Source organism: Anolis sagrei, chromosome 4, assembly GCF_037176765.1.
Source record: "Anolis sagrei isolate rAnoSag1 chromosome 4, rAnoSag1.mat, whole genome shotgun sequence".
Taxonomy (NCBI): domain Eukaryota; kingdom Metazoa; phylum Chordata; class Lepidosauria; order Squamata; family Dactyloidae; genus Anolis; species Anolis sagrei.
In genome coordinates, this window is record NC_090024.1 from 150,880,939 (window position 1) to 150,900,146 (window position 19,208).

At 37.5% G+C, this 19,208-nt stretch overlaps 1 protein-coding gene across 8 annotated transcripts in view; it reads left to right on the forward strand.

Annotated features, from left to right (window-relative positions):
* ZNF644 (zinc finger protein 644) overlaps nucleotides 1–19,208 on the forward strand; it is a 59,506-nt gene that overhangs the window by 12,074 nt on the left and 28,224 nt on the right. For 6 of the 8 annotated variants that reach the window (XM_067467775.1, XM_060773903.2, XM_060773908.2 and 3 more), the window contains exon 3: nucleotides 3,126–3,184. The exons of the other annotated variants lie outside the window; for them this stretch is intronic. The gene's annotated coding sequence lies outside the window, so the exon portion shown is untranslated. The remainder of the gene's footprint in view (nucleotides 1–3,125; nucleotides 3,185–19,208) is intronic. 8 annotated transcript variants of the gene reach the window in all.

A 19,208-nucleotide genomic window follows, 5' to 3' on the forward strand; every position in this document is an offset into this window, starting at 1 on the left:
GTTGTCTGACCAGGTGTTCTTTTATAGAAGGAGATGGGAAAGGAAATGGCAAGATGGGGGACTGGAAGAGACTGATGGAGCATTACACAAAGGAGAAGTTTTGCGATATTTTAAGATGCTCGATGTGGTGTTGGTTGTGGAAGTGGCTGATAGCTGCAAGGTTCTAATAAAGGGTAGTAGTTGTGAGGCCGCGGACCATATTTTAGTTCTTTGGGACCACTGGTGGTCCACGGGCCACAGGTTGGGAACCACTGATCTAAATTCAATGAATTTGTTTCAGTGTCAAAGCAGTGTTTGTTGTTAATAATAGACTGGATGAGACCAAACTTTGCAACTTAATCGTGACAGAGGTCCTCCTGGTCATTAGAAAGACAGTACATAACCTCACTATATGCTGCTTTTATTGACTTTAAAGCAGCATTTGATTCCATCTCGCGAGTTAAACTTTGGGAAAAACTGGAGAGTTCTACAATAGATCGCCGTCTATTATATCTAATACGCCAACTTCACGAAAAGACCACACTCAAAGTAAGATGCAACCCACAGGGCCACCTCACTGAGGCTGTTGAAACATGCAAGGGTGTCAAGCAAGGCTGCGTTCTGGCCCCCTTGCTGTTCAATTTCTATATAAACTCCATAGTGGACCAGCTTCAAAAACATGGACTTCCACCCCCCAAAGCTGGCGGGAAGACACATCTCCATCCTGCTTTATGCAGATGATGCTGCTGTACTCTCTAGAACACCCATTGGGCTCAAAAGAGCTTTGAGAGCATTAATACAACATTGCAACACAGAGCAGCTCCAACTCAATTACAATAAAACCAAAATCATGGCTTTCGCTAATAGGCCCAGGACTTACCCTTGGAGCATAGATGGACATAAAATTGAACAAGTTACATCCTTCAAATATCTAGGTGTAGTTTTCCAATCTAATGGTAGCAGAAGAGCTCATGGGGATCAAGTATCCAACACCGCGCAGGGGAGCTCAATTGCCATTCTTAAATATCTCAGGACAAGAGGGGGCCACTTCACACCGGCAGCGCTCAAGCTGTTTGAAGCCAAGTCATTAGCCCAACTCTTGTATGGTGCTCAGTTGGGCCCCTTCCCCAGTTTTGCCCCATTAGAGGTGGTTCAGTCCAAGTTTCTGAGATCGGCCTTGCAGGTACCTAAATGCGTTTCTAATGCCACCCTGCGACTAGAGACGGGTTTTATGAGAGTGGAGGCCAGGGTGTGGGTGGCCATACTTAACCTCTGGCTCCGACTGTCCCGTGTACCCCTTGGCCTTGCCCCACTAACCATGGAGGATGACTTCCAATCCACATGGAAGCAGGCGGTAACATCCAAAATCTCCTCATTGGGATTTTCTCCAGATCTACTATTAGCTATGGATTACAATCAAGCCAAAGCACTTATTAAACAACGTATCACAGACACAGAGCGCCAACTAGATCTGGCCTCGGCTCCAAGCTTCCTTATCAGTGAAGACAGCAGATACCTTGCCTCCCCTATGGCATATTTAACATACCTAGAGGTTCCTATTCATCGAAGGGCTTTCACCCTGGCCCGATGCCATGCTCTCCCATCAGCTGTACTTGAAGGCCGCTACCGGAAGATCCCTTTCCCAGAGAGGCTCTGCCCCTGTGACTCGGGTCACGTAGAAACAATAGAACATGTGCTCCTTCAGTGCCCATTCTACAGGGATATCCGTGCCAGGCTTATCTTACCTCTCATAGACAAGCACCCAGGCCATTCGGGACAATTTTATACCTCCCTGCTACTTGCAGATGCTAATTCAGCTACAACCTACAGTGTTGCGAGGTTCTGTGCAGCAGCATGCAGAGTCCGCCAGGGAATGACTAGTTCCAAAAGTCAACTGTGTGTCCGGTGATCTTCTTCCCTGAATCTGCAATTTGGTGATGGATCTGGGCATTGTATGTTTTTACCCTGTTTCCCCTTCCCTTCTGCTCCCTCACCCATATTGTGTTTTTAGTAGTTATATTTATATTTTTAATGTACCAAGCATGCCAGGTTTGTCTGGAAATGTGACACTATTTCCTGTGCTGGTCAATGACCGAAATAAATATTTTGATTTGATTTGAGAAAGACAGTACAAGGAATAGGTATTCAGCCTGACATTGCAGTTTCCCTGCTGACAAGAACTGGGTACCAGGACTATAGAACTCTTATATTGCAACAGCTTCACAGACTATCATTTTGTTTCCATGTGCAATCCAAAATGTTGATTATGAACTTTATACCCTTATATAGACAACATTACCTTTTATAGGCCTGTATGAATTTTAAGATCTTCTAGGTACTGTCACAGGTGGCTACTTCCAGTTTGTGTAATTTCCTGCTACAGGGGACTTGCTTGGCCCCAAAATTTAGGCAGGCTTTTATGTTTATGTTAATGTTGCTTTCACCACTGTTTTTTTTAATGTTTTCAACTTCTGTAATTTAGTATTTTAATACATTTTTAATGTAATGTTTTAAACTACTACGCCAAAGACCTATGTTCATGTAATTTGTTTTAAAAATCTAATATGCTCTTGGAATCATGCCACAAAGAAGGCAAGACACAAAGAACATAAACCTTCATGCTTCCTAATGGAAAGAAAAATATGGATGAAATAATAAAATGAGAATAATTTTGTGCTGCAATTATATATCTAAAATGCTAATGGAAACTGTACTCGACAGAAATCACTCTTAATAAGCTTTAGAAAAATGGAACACAGCATGAGTTAATCATTGCCACCTTCAGGTTTAAAGAGAGAGTGCAGTAAGAAATGCAGAATCATCAGTGTTTGATACAAAAAGAAAATGGCTACCAAAAATCAATGTTAGTGCAGTAGTATTACTGCTGTCAGTAATATTTTGATGTGCAGTTCCTTCTTTCTCCCAATTTTGTTGTAAATGCTCAAATACTTTGACAAGCATTGCACATGGTTATATTCACATATATTTGAATAAAAATGGCATTGATCTTCCTGCTCTCATTCAAATCCATTAATAAACATGCAATGCAGGAATTAACTGTAACTCTCAAAATGCTCTATTAGTTTCCCTATCAGTACTATGCAGCTAACATAAAACAACTTCATAGAAGATTTTATATCTTGTAGGTCTCTTTTGGCATTTGATCCCAACTTGCATTTTGAAGTGTGGGAAGATGCAAACTTAGGTAAGTAGTAACTTCTATAGATTTGTACTTTGGTTGGAATAATAGCCACTTATGATTAACCAAAATTCATTTATGTCATGAAGGACTTTAACTACTTTTATTCAGTAAAAATATGTAAAGGACCACCTCTTCTTATACCAGCCTAACTCTGTTTTACGATTTTCTGCTAAGGGCCTTTCCTATACCCTTTCTTTATCAGGAGTATATTATTCATTAAAAAGGAGAGCATTTTTCCACAAGTTGTATCCAACTTTAAAATGTTCAAATTGCAGCACATACAATTTTTTTTTTAGTTCCAGGTTAAAGTATTTTTTAAAGTTTCCTATGTGTTTTAATCAATAAGACCTTATTGCATTTGATGTTTTTAAATATTGTTCTTGTAGCTCATGTTGTTTCGCTATACTACTACTCTATCAGGATAGCACTTTTCAAATGCAGCTATTCATTGGTCATGCTGGCTGAGGCTAATAGCGTTGGTAGCAAAACACATTTGGAGACATCAGGTAGAGGAGAATGGCATTAACTTATTTATCTGTCTATCTCTAATGTTGTGCCCCACTCTGAAGTTTATGACTATAGTTCATAGTTTATGACTATAAAACTAGTTTGTAGTTTTACATTTAATACATAATAGAGAAATTAACCTACAGAACTGAAAAGTCAAAATATGCGATGCTGTAATTAAAATAAAGTTTTCATATTCTATTTAAATAATTCGAATATAATTTGTGTCACTTTAGTTAGCTGTGCAGTTTTTTAATTGCCCCCATGCGTTTTATATATACAGCAATTATAAAACACTTTACCAGTATAACTCTGTAACACTAGAACTTTAGCTATGGCTTTTGTCACAGCTTGGAATAAACTGTTGACTCTTGTGAATAGTAAAGGATTAATTCGTATTGGTATTTTTCAATATAAGACAAAAAAATCAGAAAAGTCCCGTTTTCATAAATACTGCAGTTGACCCTCTGTATCTATGGATTCTGTATCTTCAGATTCAACAATCCATGGTTTGAAAATATTCCATTCTTGGGATGGCATGGAGGAGTAATCTACTTCTGTTCGATTCTCCCATGTTCCAACCTTAATAGGAAGGGCCACTTTCTTGTGGATTTTGGTATTTATAAGGGGTGGATGTTTCCATCTTGGAACCAAACCCCAGTGTATATCTAGGATCCACTGTATTTCATTATTTGCCAACTAGCATGCTGAAATTTGTTGTTCTGTTTAAATAGATGTCTTTATTTGGAGGACACAATTAAACGTTGTTACTCTCTTGCAAAAGTATTCTGTGTTAATATGCTTTCTTACAAAGCAAAGGAAAGAAAAGGCTTGGCAGCAATAGTTCCCTTAGTAAGAAATAAAGGAGAATTTAGGGAAGAAAGGATGAGAAAAGAAAAGAGAAAACAATGACGTGACAGGCTGTGTCAGGTCAGATTTAAATTCAGAGTAGGGTTTCACATCTCAAGCATAGACCCTGATAGTTTTTTTCAGGAGGGACACTTTTTTCAGTGTTAGAATCAATTGAATGAAACTGTTCCTTTGAGTATAGCATATTGGTATTATTATTATTATTATTTGAAACACAACAAGATGAGTCCACAGCAGATACTCTGCTGGCTGTTGAATTGGATCACACGTCGGACACTTCCCAAGTGTCTAGGCCTGTGTGATGTATCGGCGAATAATGCGTGCAGATCCCAGTAAGGTGGCCTTCTGTAGCTGGCAGATGGTAATTTTGTCAGCACTGATTGTGTTTAAGTGCAGGCCAAGGTCTTTAGGCACTGCACCCAGTGTGCTGATCACCACTGGGACCACCCTTACTGGTCTGTGCCAGAATCTTTGCAGTTCGATTTTTAAATCCTCATATTGTGTCAGCTTTTCCAGTTGTTTCTCTGCAATCCTGCTGTCACCTGGGATTGCGACATCGATAATCCATACTTTGTTTTTTAACACAATTGTGAGGTCAGGTGTATTGTGCTCCAGAACTCTGTCTGTCTGAATCTGGAAGTCCCAGAGTAGCTTGACGTGTTCATTTTCATAAGGAGTAGTACTATACACTCAAGCATAACTTTTTCCGGCTTGTGATCCCACCAGTTCTTTGTCACAAGTAGATGGTATTTGTGGCACAAGTTCCAATGAATCATCTGAGTAACGGTGTTATGCCTTTGCTTGTAGTCTGTCTGTGCGATCTTAATAATAATAATAATAATAATAATAATAATAATAATAATAATGTTTATTTGTATGTCGCTTTTCCCTCCACAAAGGAGACTCAAAGCGGCTTACTGTAAAGGAGGGTAAAACTACTGCCACCTAATCTGTGAGGAAAGCCGGGCAATGATCAATATCAGCTTATGAGCTGGTTTATAAAGGGACTATTATTTACAGAAGTATTGATAGCGTAGCGTTTTCTGTCCCTGGTTTGGCTTTACTTCTTATGCTCTTATGCAGGCTGTTTGACTTAAGAGAAACTGTATCAGGCAAGGCTTGAGGAAAACAGTAACAAGTTTATTTTAACAGGAGTATAACATGTTTAATTGTTTCTTCACAAGAGGCACGAATCTTGATTGGTTACATTAGTAAGGTTTCATGAGTAACCTCAGGCACAGACTTCAAGAGGTTTCTATAAGCAGATGTATCTCTTCTGGACAACTGTCCCAACAAAACAAATAAACCAAAAGGCCTATTCAACAGAATTGGCTCCCAGCCAAACCTTGATTCTTAAACCAGAATCAATAACCCCCTGTAGTTTTATCACTACCAGGCCCTTTCCTGTAACCCCTTTGGTCACAAATTAATTCCCTGTTTCTCCCACTAGAGAAATCAGTCCTTTCCTGTAGCTCTCCGGCTTACAGACTGCCACTTTCAAAAAGCTGCGCCGTGAAGTGACAGTTGGCTCCGCCCCCGTTGCTATGGCAACTCAGCTCAAGCCACCAGCCACCATCTCTAACAAAATATAATCCTACATACTTACCATTTATTAACTACTGTTTAAACTACACATAACCATAAGAATAAAAGTTACACATCGTCACACTTACATTAAACGCATTTCAATACAATTTAAAATCTACAAATATATGAACATTAAAACAGAATTAAACATCACTGGTATTTTAAAAACCACAGTTAAAATCCACAAAAACTAATTCAAAATATATTCAAAGCTAAAACCACAGCACCCTTGACTTGATCTTAAAAATCTTTTTATTTAAAAGGCTGTCTGAATAAAAAGGTTTTACTGGGTTGCTGTGAGTTGGAACACTGCCATACAGCCCAGAAAACTCACAACAACCCAGTGATTCTGGCCATGAAAGCTGTTGACAACACAAAAAGATTTTAACTTGCCACTGGAAGGACAGCAGGGAGGGTGCAATTCTGGCTTTCCTAGGCAGGGGGTTCCATAGTCGAGGGGCAGCCACTGAGAGAGAAGGCCCACACTCTCACTCCCTCCAACCGAGGTTGCAATGGAGGTGGGACTGAGAGAAGGGCCTCTCCTGAAGACCTCAGAGCTCGGGCAGGCTTATATAAATGATACTGCATATAATTGTGTCTGTCTCATTTTTAGTAACAAAATTCATATATCCCCTCCAAAAAACCTATCCTGAGGTATATGTGAGATTGACTTATGCTTGAGTGTATGGTACTACTGCTTATGAAAATTGAGATTTCTTCACCAAAATTCTTTATGCTAATTCTCTGACCAGTTGTTGACCCTTAAGAGATAGCTCTCTTTAACTACTCCATCCTTTTCTGTGTCTCCATACCCTGCTGGACAAATGCATGTGTTTGCTCCATGACTGCATTGCCTGCCCCACCTCTGAAGAATATCTTTACACTTCTACCATTTTATATTTTTGTCCAAGTTCTAAGCTATTTTCATTTGCTCTTATTAAGAATAAAGTAGTTGGTTTTGTTTTTGCTCAGTACATTGCGACAAAAAAAATGGTTCCATAGTGGTAAGAATTGAAAGATTTTCTCATGATAGACCCCAATGAAGCAAAATATTAACTAATGTGGAAATGAATTTGGGTTATGCTTCAGGGATTGAAAACCTAGTAGAAAAAATTGCTTATGTACTACCATAGTAAATTTTTTTTAAAGGGAAAACAAAAAATCACATCATCATATCCTGCACAGAGATTTGTTTGCATAAATGTGTAATGATTTTTCACTCTGGGTTAGCTTGTCGTAAGGTCTACAATCCGGAGCAGATTGTAGTTGGAAGTTAAAATTCATTTTCCATTTTCTATATCTAAAATGTTGTTAATTTCATTAGAAATTTATTGTGAAACAATTGTAAATTCACAGTGTTCAGAAGAAATAATCTATCTAGTTTATTCTGCCGTTCATAGTAGTATTTCTAAGATGTGTTAATAGTAGTTGTGACAATTATTACAAGTGTTGCAACAATTATTGTTCCATTTTCATTGTAATTCTCTGTGTTCTTGCTGATATGTTAAATATTCAGAAAAATGTTTTAAATATGATCAGAACATTTTAGACATTAAGCTCGAGAACAGATAAGATTGTTGATACATACTAGCAGCAATACCATAGTGATATGTCAGTTATATCTTAAACCTAAGAGCAACTCAGTAATTGTGTCAATATATCTCATTGACCAGACACTAAAGCTATGCATTTATCCAGTTATTTGCAGTACAAGAGTGGTATTGAACAGAAATAATACTAGACATTTATCTGAATCTTGCAGCTGTCTGAAGTCTTCATAGCAGATTTAAGATACTCTGGGATTAAAACATTAATGCTTCTAGGTTCTCATACCTTAAGATCTTGGGCTTCTGTTTCTCAATTAGCAATTGTTGGCCCACCTCATACCACATCATGCAACATGATCAGTCATGTTTCAAATTGAGGACACTTCTAAAAAAACAGTTTGTTAGGACTCCAGACCCTGTTTCTTAAAGAAAAATGATTGCATGTTACACTGATTTATTAGTGAAAGAACAAAAAGAAGGGATTCAGTTTAACCTTGCTAGGAAGGACGTTTCAGAGCCTAGAAGGAGTCCCCAAGAAGACACACGCGCATATTCCAACTGGCCATCTTTATAATTGTGTTGGGACAGAAGAATGTCAAAGCCAGGGTAGGCCCATGCTGGAGATTATAGGCCTTCAAATTTGACTCAGCCTCACTCCAAAAATAACAGTACTGGTTTATAGAGAGCTAATGTGGTGTTATGGCTTGAGCTTTGGAATACAGTCCTGGAAACCAAGATTAAAAACTCCACTTTATTGTGTTTTGCATTGGTGCTATAGTTACTATTATTTATGTTTACATTGTATTTTCATTTTTTTTTAATGTTGTAAACCACCTTGTGAGGATAGGGTATTTTAAAAAGTGGGTTAAAATCTTTTAAGTAACATTGTTATGAAGTTTTGGTAACTTCTGTGCATTTTGGAAATAAGCTATATCATGAAGCATTTTTGGAAATTAAAATGAAGTATAAATGAAATTAACAATAATATTGTCCTATTTTTGACATATGTTTATCATTCTTAAGTTTGAGACGTTTTTAATAGTGTTTGAATTCTATTTTAATTTTAAATGTTTCTGTTTTAATTTTATGGTAGTCAATTTAATTTGCAAACTGTATTGACTACTGGACTTGGAGAAATGTAGAACATTGTCAACACTTTTCATTCATGTTAGACTCACTCTTAGAATTTTATCTACTAACTTTATTGACTTGTCCTTTCAAGCCTTTGGTTTACTTTCCTTTCAGGAAATACTTTTGGTTTATGTGGAGTAAGTTCCACTGTTGGGTAGATTGAAGTGGCCTCTAGGAGATAGGATGTGGCTACCACTTGGTGGCAGTACCCTGCTTCCTGATAAAGACTATAAATACTAAAATGTGGAAATTGAGCAATGATTTTCATGAGAGGGAGCTGAATATAGGTTAGACAAAGCCAAAATATGTGTTAACTATAGAATCTTGTATATCTAAATATAGAGTTTTAGGCTTTCCCCATATGGTGTCTTAGGGACAGATGCAGGAACGTAACACTAGGTTTAGATATAATTGGGGTGATATTAAATGGGGTCTTTGACTTGCCTGACTTGCCATTCCATCTCTTCTGGATGAATTGAAATACCTGTAGTTCTGCCCCCACCCCCACCCCCCGCACAAACTTACCACAGATAAAAATCAATCTTTTAAAAATTAAAAGTGATTATTTATTTTAATCACACTTTTTTTTTCTTAAAACATTAAAAAAAAGAACCCAAGTCAAATGTGTCATGTTTACTCTTTTTATTCAGTGAGTGTTTTAACATATTAGGGTAATGTGGACAATAGAATAGATCTGAACAAGGAGGGGGGATCAGAATGCAAATTCAAGGGAACCATTTTTAAAAATTAATTTGAAAATAATTCAGAACAATTGCTTAGTGTTTACCTGTACTCTAATATGCTTTACATCTCTAAATCCGGATTAATGACAGTACTATACATCTGATCAAGATGGTGATTACATAAAAATCTCCCTCACTAGTGATTTGAACTATGGTTTTTAAATCATGAAAATTGACTTCTTCAGAGAAGCAATTTAAATAATGATCACAGAATTAAATATTTCCTCTTTCCAAGGGAGCTGACTTTAGTATATGATCAGCAGAGTCAATTGTGATAGCTCTTACTGGTTTATAGATGCGAGGGAAGAATTAGCTGACTATGTTTTGGCCAGCTAATTGGCTCCAATACTGCAGCAGATAATATGTAAAAATTTCCTGTTACATCCCACATGTAACAATGCCTGCTTTGAGAAAGTGACAGTTAAGTGTAAGTTATTTTCTTGTATTTCATCCACTTTCCTTTACTTGAAATTCTAAAGATCTGATGAAATTGATCTGAGTTTGTGTATCTAAATTCGATTAACTGCAGAGTTGGAATATTTTTTCTCTTAGTCCTGTTTACTTGGAATTCTAGATAGTTTTACAACAGATAAATTGAAAAGAAATAATATTACTAATACACAATTTGTTAATAAAACAAGCAATATGTTTTATTTGATATAATATAAAGCATATTTCCAAAGGAATTACTCTTTGATATTGTAGTTTTTAAGAGAAACTAAAATACAACATATGGAATAATAGTCTATTATAGAATAGGTAACATTACATAAATGACTGCAGTGCATACGCATCTGCTGTTTAAGCAACAGAAAACATGTATTTTCAGATTTTTTATATACCTGCTACTAACATAGCCCTGTTCAGTTTTGGTAGCCATATGTGACAGTGGATTTAACGCATTCAAGTAAATTGGGCATAACCACATTATATATGTGGGTTGTGCCTGCTTGATTTCTGTTGTTAGAGAGGAATGTACTCTCTTTTCTTAGTAGCCAGAATGGAAAAGGAAGGGAACTGAAGGAGGAATAGGAAGCTGAAGAGGAATAGGTCACTCTACATTACCTCTAAAGATGGAGTTGCTGTGACTTAGTTGCTTATGCTTCTTTCTGGCCTCAGATGAGAGTTCCCATCTTCTGCGGAAAGTATTGAATGTTGCCTTTTTGCCTCCTGGCAAATTGACATACTATTTAATTTTTAAACAAGACCATACCCAAAACTTAGTTCACAGTGACTTATTTCCAAGTAAGCATATGTAAGATTATAGTTGGCTGTCTGTATCCACAAATATAGCAATCTCCAGTTTGAAAATATATATTAAAAATCCAAAAAGCAAACCTTGATTTTTCCATTGTATGTAAAGACACCATTTTACTACGCCATTGTTGGAACTTGAATATCCACAAATGTTGGTGTCCATGGGATGTCCTGGATACCAATGGCCCACTGTACATTCTTAGTGTCTTTACTGCATAAAACTTGGGACTGTGTTATAAAATATTTCATGGTCATTCAGATGCGAATATGATGCTCTGCACTTCTTTGAACGGTGGCATACTTCTTCAAAAAGTATTTTATCTGATACCTCGGCTGTGTGCAGCTATGACAGTTGGTCCATGTAATCCGAGTCAGAGGCTTTCAACCGCAAGAAGAAAAAGGAGGAGGAGGGAGGGATGAACATGAGGAGGACAATGAGGACTACTACCTGTGAGAAAGATGGCTCACCTTGAGTCTAAAGAGAGGAGAAAGATACATAGAGTTGTGAATGTGGTGTATCTTTATTTTAGTAAGGCTTTTTGACACAGAACCCAAGGTGTCCTTATATGATGATGGAGTCAGTTTGGTAGATGAAGGAAGTGCTGTGGATGGAGTGCCTCTTGATTTCAATCCCCTTATATTTTTGCAATTAAAAAAACCATTTTATATGAAGACATAAAACATAAATATTAGAAGGGTATACAATAGGGATCTGTGGATACTGGGGGGCTCCCATCGAGGGAACTGGGGCACCCACAGGGGAAGGGGGTCAGTCTGGGGTTCCTTGGGATGGCAGGGTGATGAATTATAATAGAAAAAAGATGAAGAAGGCCCTTCTCTGAGGGCCATGAGGGTCGTGTGGGACTTGTGGCTTGGTGGCCACCGGGGCCGGCTGTGGGAGGTGAAAGCAGGAGAAAGAGAGACTCAGCAGGCAAGGAAAATGTGGAGTAACAGAAACTGAGGTTAATGCACCTCGGTTCACATTTATTAGAGGTTAGATTATGATATAACTAATAAAAATAGAGGGAGAGATTGGTTCAAAGCTTCTGGGTGCTGGTAGCTGTTGTTGGACTCTTCCATATTTCTTAATGTCCACAAAGCCAATCAAAGTAACTCCAGGCTCCCGCTACTTGCGGAACTCTCCGCCTTAGTGCTGAGTTAATAAGTTTAATATTTTGACCGGGGGGGGGGGGGGTCGGTGCTTGACAACAATATCTAGGTTTGAGTCATTTGTACAAAAAATACTGAATTACATTCAGAGCATGCCCATTTTAAAAAAATCATTGCAGTATCAAATGGAAGCTTCTTCCATGCTCTCAGTTTTTGTTTTAGTATATCATAATTACTTACACAGCTGAAAGCTGCTGTGTTCTCCACTTCTTCCAGTTTGTAACAGTATACTATGTGGACAGAACATAAGTAGGTCATCTTCTTTTATCAGATGTTTATAGTGAAAATACTCATTTTTCTTTGAATATTATCCAAATGAAGATAAGAAAATGGATCTGAAAACAGTGGGTAAGGATATGACCTCAATTATTAAAAATTTTAATGAACGGATCTATCAGCAAAAATGCATGAAACTATTAAATATGTAATAAAGAAAACTTATTAAGAGGCTAAATAAGTATTGAAATTCCACTAATACTAGTTATTTGCCACTGAAAATATACCCAGAAATAGTCTTGTTAGTCTCTTGCAGCTTAAACAAGGGGTAGGTGGGAAAAAAGGAATGTAATAGCAGTTTGAGCAAGGGTTTAAATCACTGTTTGTTCATGGAAGCCCACTGAGTGATCTTGGGCAAGTCACGCACATTCAGCCCAAAGGAGGGCAAAGCAAATTTATTTATTTATTTACGGCATTAAATTGCCGCCCTTCTCACCCCGAAGGGGACTCAGAGTGGTTTACAATATATATTTTCATACAAACTCCTTCTGAATAAATCTTGATAGGGTTGTTTTAAGGTCACCATAACTTAGAAACAACTTGAAGGCACGCAATAACCAGCAGCACCTTTAAAACTTTCCCCCTTCCTGTTCCTTCCTCCTTTTCATGTGATAAAGGTGCATACTAAGTAAGTTCTTAATTTGGAAAACAGATGTTCTAGTTTGGATATTTTATTACTCTAAATGGAAAACTATAGTGTTAATTTAGCTTGCGGCGCTTTTACCTTTTACAAATAGGTTGGCTTTGTTAATGGAACATACATAATGCATGCTACTTAAGTTCAAAGTTAAATTTTAAATGCTGGTTTTGTTCAGATTTAAAGTACTTGTCCCTTTTGTTAAAAAGTGCTTAACTTTGTTTCATTCTTCAGGCTGAAGCATCCAGTCAAATTTTTTGTGTAATAGCTCTGGCAGATACAAGTGTATAGTCTTAGCTTTTGAGAAAACGGGAATACTTTATGTGTACTCAGAAGGGGAATTAATTCAGTGAAAACTCTAGAGATTCTTAAGTGTACTATATATTTTCCATGCCAAAGTGCTTATGAAAATGGACAGTACTTTATGTTCAAGATCTTTTTGCATATTAATTACTTACTTTAGTGATTAAAGGTCTGTCCTCATTATGTTAACTATTCCCTGTACCTTTTTGTTCAAGTTTTCAGTAGGAAATTAGAATGTTTTCAGCATCATTAAAAGTGAATCTGATTTACAGGTCCACACCACAACATAGCAGATTGACACACTCTCATTTAGCCATGATAATTTTCCAAACACTTTTGTTCTACATATCTTTTATTCAAACTTATCTGTTCTGCTAATGGTTAATAATCATTCTTTATTAATCCTGTGCAGGGAGACAGATGGGATGAAATTAAAATAAGTAGTGTGTTTTTAATTTGAAATACGTTGTTCTATTGTCAAATATTGACTTTAATGTTATGAGTAGGCTATTTGATCTTTCTAAAAATGCTTACAGCCATTCAGTGTATAACCAAAAGTGTTAAAACGGTTTACTGTACAATCTCCTCCAGTCACAGGATAATTTAAAGTTGGAACTTTTTTGAGGGATACTCTTGATTAAAATGATGCTTATTGTTATTGTTTCTATGTCTCTAGAAATTTTTAGTAACTCACTCCACTTTTCAGTGTCCAATTTTTTAACCTTTGATAAAAAAATACCTTTGTGGTATTTACCTTTGTGTCATTTGTTTTTCTTCATTCCTATGAAAGAGTGCAATCTGTTCCAGTTTCTTTGGAAAGGTTGATCCAAATAATGTTTGGATTTTATGTTTTTAAGGGAAGAACAGAAGTGCACTGTCATTGTGCTTTTGATGTAAAAACTTGAGATTTTTTAGCACAGCTAGGTAATCTAAATCTGTTTAACACCTCCTTCATTCCTTCTGATTATAGACTTGGGACTTGGATTTTCAATCATGCTTAAACTTTATGAAGTACTGATGAAGATCTTGGCTCATATCTTTTGACTTCAGGCTTCTGTAAAACTATTATGTTACTAGCTGTTTTGGATTTTCTTCCAGCAGATCATCTGCCTTGCTGCAATTTTTGTCTTTTTTGTGTGATTTGCAGTGCTTATAAGCAAACCTCCCAGTCTGAAACCATTTCATTCCCTGACATACTTACATTTTTCTAATTAAAATTATGCATTAATACTTTTGTATGAACATTGCAGTTAATTAAAAGAACATTATTTGTGGAGCATTTCCTTTCCAGTATACATTTCATTGATTCATGATGTTATATCTTGCTTTGGCTTAAAGAGCCAACACATAGTGCATTTTTGGCTGCCTTGTTCTTCTCTCTGCCGGCATGTCTGTGAGGGGATTGGAAACTTCAGCTCTCATTTTAGTTTAATTGAAGCTTGTAACGAGTGCTGGAACATAAACTGTGATTTGATCTTAGCCATGGCTGATTGATAGTTTCAAGAACTTTAATTTTGAGACACTAAGTATATGTAGGATTAACTGTCTAGGCTTGGATGTCATAAAAAACGAGTTAATCTGAAACCTGAGAGGAAAAAAACAAACAAATTTCTTGCACTAGTATTCTATTAGAGGAGTAGACCCCAAAGCTTTCTTTTACTTGTTCTTGTAATGCTAAATCATGGTTAAGTGTTACATCCAAATATGAGTCTCGTTTAATCACTGTACTGCTGTGATCTGTAATGTTAAATATTGACATATTTTGCTAATTGGAGGCACTGCCTATCCTTCTACCTCCCAGCCATTGCAGTAAGTCTTGTTTAGAGTTGTGTTGCAAACTGTTTTTACTGAAATCAGTTATCCACCACCAGGGGCAGTGTAGGTCCATTGCCTGCCATGCCATGCTATTTTAAAAGCCAGGAAAAACCCTATTTGAAGGCAATAACAGAGGTTTATTCACCTGTCCAGATGGATGACAGAACAGCGCAATAGCCGAAAGAACTGACATAACCCATACAGAACATGCAGCACATTTTATAAAGTTTGGTAGCTATTCAAGCCTCCCACTTCCTCCCCTGGTTGGTCAGGAGACGTGCCTCCTAGGATTTGCTTTCTCATTGGCCGAGACTTCCTCCTGATATCACATACCAGGGCGGGGAGAAAGAGAGAACAGCTGAGATTAGTGGGATTCAAAATTAAAGGTTTGCTGTTGTTCCCATCTATGAGGGTGTGGACCGTGGAGCCCCCGGTGGCGCAGTGGGTTAAACCCTTGTGCCGGCAGCACTGAAGACCAACAGTGCGGGGAGAGCGCAGATGAGCTCCCTCTATCAGCTCCAGCTCCTCATGCAGGGGCATGAGAGAAGCCTCCCACAAGGATGGTAAAACATCAAAAACATCCGGGTGTCCCCTGGGCAATGTCCTTGCAGACGGCCAATTTTCTCACACCAGAAGCAACTTGCAGTTTCTCAAGTCGCTCCTGACACGACCAAAAAAAAGGGGGGGGGGTGTGGACCCCATTGTCTAATGGGTATTTAGTGCTTTGGAAGCTTGGAATAATCTCTACACTAAGAGTGAAGCTTGGGAAACTGGAAAGTCAATCAAGTGGGTAAACAACGTTTTTGATGAGTCCTGGGGTTTCTGGCAATCCAATCTCTCAACAGGAAATCCACTGAAAGAATCTGTGTTGTCTTCCAAGACAGTCGAAAGTTAAATAAGCACTATATAATATAAGGTATGATGTTTGGTAACTTTGAGTCCAATGGATCTTGTGCTAGTCTGTTGTACAGGAGGAGCTCAGTTGTAGAAACAGAATGGTAACATATTGGAGCTGGCAGTTTGATTATGTTAAGTTTTGCAACAGTGAGGAAGTTGGGAAAAAAGGAAATAGATACCCAGCAGACTCAGCAGAGGGGTGGGCCTGTTTTGTTAATTAAAGAAATATATGATGCATGTGCAGATGTTTCTTGGGGCAACAGGGTTAAAGGAATCACACACACACACACATATGAGAGATTTGAGAGACTGAGGGAAAGGAAAGGGAAGGGAGTGGAAGCAGATGATGGGCTGGCCTGATGGTTTTCCTCAGAATCACAAAAGGATAGTTGATTAAATCCTCCTAGGAATGTTTGGGGTTGAGCTGGGGCTGATCTTGGCTGAGACCCAGCCAAGCTCTAAAAATATGTTATATATTTATAGTTGTTATTATTAGAGGGTGGTCATTTCTTTACCTTGCTATACCTGGATAGTTTCTTTCCCCATCGTGTGGTCTTGAGTTCTACCACAAGATAAGCATACTCAGAATTCTATTCCGAATAGCCTTGGCAAACACTTTTAGACTCCACCTGTTTTGTCTTATTTGCTAGGAAATCCAATTAAATAGAGATTTCTCCAAGTGCTATATTTCAGTTTAAAAGTGTATGAATCCTAAACATGCTTAGTATAGAGAAAAGCCTTTGTCTTAGGCTGAGAAGGAAAGAAGTTAATTGTAGTCAGATAAATTCTATAACCGAAGTATTTTAAAACCATACACTATTGGATGCAGGAAAGATTTTGTCATTAGAGAGGAGGAGTATTTTGGATGCCCTAGTCCATTAAAAATCTCTATTTTTTGTATTTTACTATTTAAACTGGGTTTTTAAATTTTTCCACACTTTGTTGGCGACATGGGAGCAGACACACATGGGAGGTGTGAGACAAACAAACTTTCATCTTCCCTATTCCCTCTTTTGGGTTTGTTGGGATTCCTTTGGGGGGCATAATGCCTCACTAATCTTCCCCTTTAAAAAAACTGCCATGCATTTGATTCTAGAGCAAGCATGTGGGATATGGTTAGCCTGGGAATGGCAAAAACCTTAGTATTTCTCCTCCATTTTCTAACTTACCCCAGTGTATGCACCTGACATGCTAGAAGTGCAGGACTGATAATAAGTGCAGAACTGGGCGTCCCTTATTCGTTTATGTTTCTATTTCAAAAAAAAAATATTTTTAGTGAGCTTTTCTGCATAATAGAATCCTGCTGGATTTGGAAAATGCAAGTTCAAAGGGGAGTGCACTTTTCTTGTATGAGCCAAATATTCTCTCTTCCCTGTATTCTTCATTCCTGATCTTGGAGGTTACTCTACCCACTTTGCCTTTCTTGTATACTGATCTTTATCCAAAACAAAATTGTGAGTTTACAGAAGTGCTTTTGGTACTGCATGAGTTCACCCATTCCAATTTCTATTTATCAGTACAGTCTTGAAATCACTGTCCGCTGACAATTCTGTGGCTTCCATTGGCTTCACCTACAAATGGCTCCATCTACAGTTAGCTCCCTTGTTTTCTGCCTCACTGGGCACTAACCACCACTCCTACAGTCTCTTAATTGTATTAAACGTTTTAAATTTATGACTAGGTCCAAAGCTGCACTTCTACATGCATAATGTGCCTTCTGTTAATGGTATAGCTATTTTACTTCTCACTATAGAGTGCAGCATGAGAAAAGTGAAGCTACATAATTGATGATTTTTTTGTTTAAGAGAGAAATATGTTGTGCAAAAAGAAGCATGAGAACTGCTATACAACCTGCCTATTATAAAATTGTAGAGCTCTAACCAGTGCTTTTGCCAGCTCTTGGAGAAGCATTTGCAGAACAACACTTGCGGCTGTTTTCCTTCTGCTCATGGTTCTTTGGATCCAACTCATGGTGCTTCTAATTGAGTTTGACAAACCTTTAACTATAAGTGTGCTAGTAGGCACTAGCATAACATTTAATTTTGTTATGTGGTTAAATGAGCTAGCATTTGAATGAGGACACTGTTATAATTTGTGTAGCCATACTTCTTAGAAAAGGTTGCCATTATGGAGAAGATATTCAGTGAATATTAACCTACTTGTAAATAGAATTAATAATGTACATAAAAGAAAATATAAGTACATTTGTTTTTTAAAAAATCTTAATGAACAGAAACTGGGCAGCATAGATATGACAGGAAGGTTGAATCCAAGCTGAATTATGAGTGACCTAGGAAGTTTGCTCAGAGGGGATTGCAGAATAATTATGGTAATATGCAATTATCACCTCATTTCTGCTGTAGTAACCTCAAGATGTAGTGTAGTAAGGGTGTTATAGCAAGTGCTGATAGTTTGCAAAAATACTGATGTTTGAGATTTCCGAGACAATAAGACTTGCCCAAGGCATTTAAGTGATGATCTGTCATCTTGAAGACAGATCTGACCTTTTTGCTTCATTTCTTAAAGCTTACATTATAGGGCTACAGGCAGCTATAGCTATAGCTGCAGAACTCATTAAGATTTTTTTTCTTTTTAGAAAATGAAATCTTTATGCCAAAAGGGGGCTATTTTAAAGAAATTCGTTTCTTGTTTTTGTAAGAGCTAAAGGAGAAGATGATGATTAACTAAATCACTTCCTCGTAAAGTAATCTTATGACTTCAGAAATCTGAGGGAATCAGACTGCAGTTATTGTAAACTCTACAAACAGTAGAACTTAATTTTGAATAAACATGGATAGGATAGCATTGCAAATATGTGACTTGTAGTAAATTGAAAGTTACACTTGTTGCTGGTACCTCTTTATAATTTGTAGAGGCTGAATTTCAATGCATTACACTGGCTAACTCATTTTGGTGGCTCAAATGTTAGACCTGTTTTCCAGGTATATTTGACCAACTGATTCCAAAAATAGCACCAGTTGTCCCCTATCGGATCTAGTTTTTGAGATACAGAACTATTTATTTATTTATATTCTGCACTCTCTCCTCAAGAGGACTCAGAGCAGATTGGATATACCATCTACCAGTTGCTATCTGCTTGCCCATAGAAAATCATGATTACTATATTTAAGAAACTAGAGCTGACGCGGTCTGTCCAATGCAATTTTCTGAATCAGTACACCAAATAACCCCAGGAACAGGCCTAAAAACCAAGACATCAAGAAAAAAAAGTTTTTCAGTTGGCCTGTGTTATACATGCATTGTAATAGCTTGGTTTAAGTGGCTCT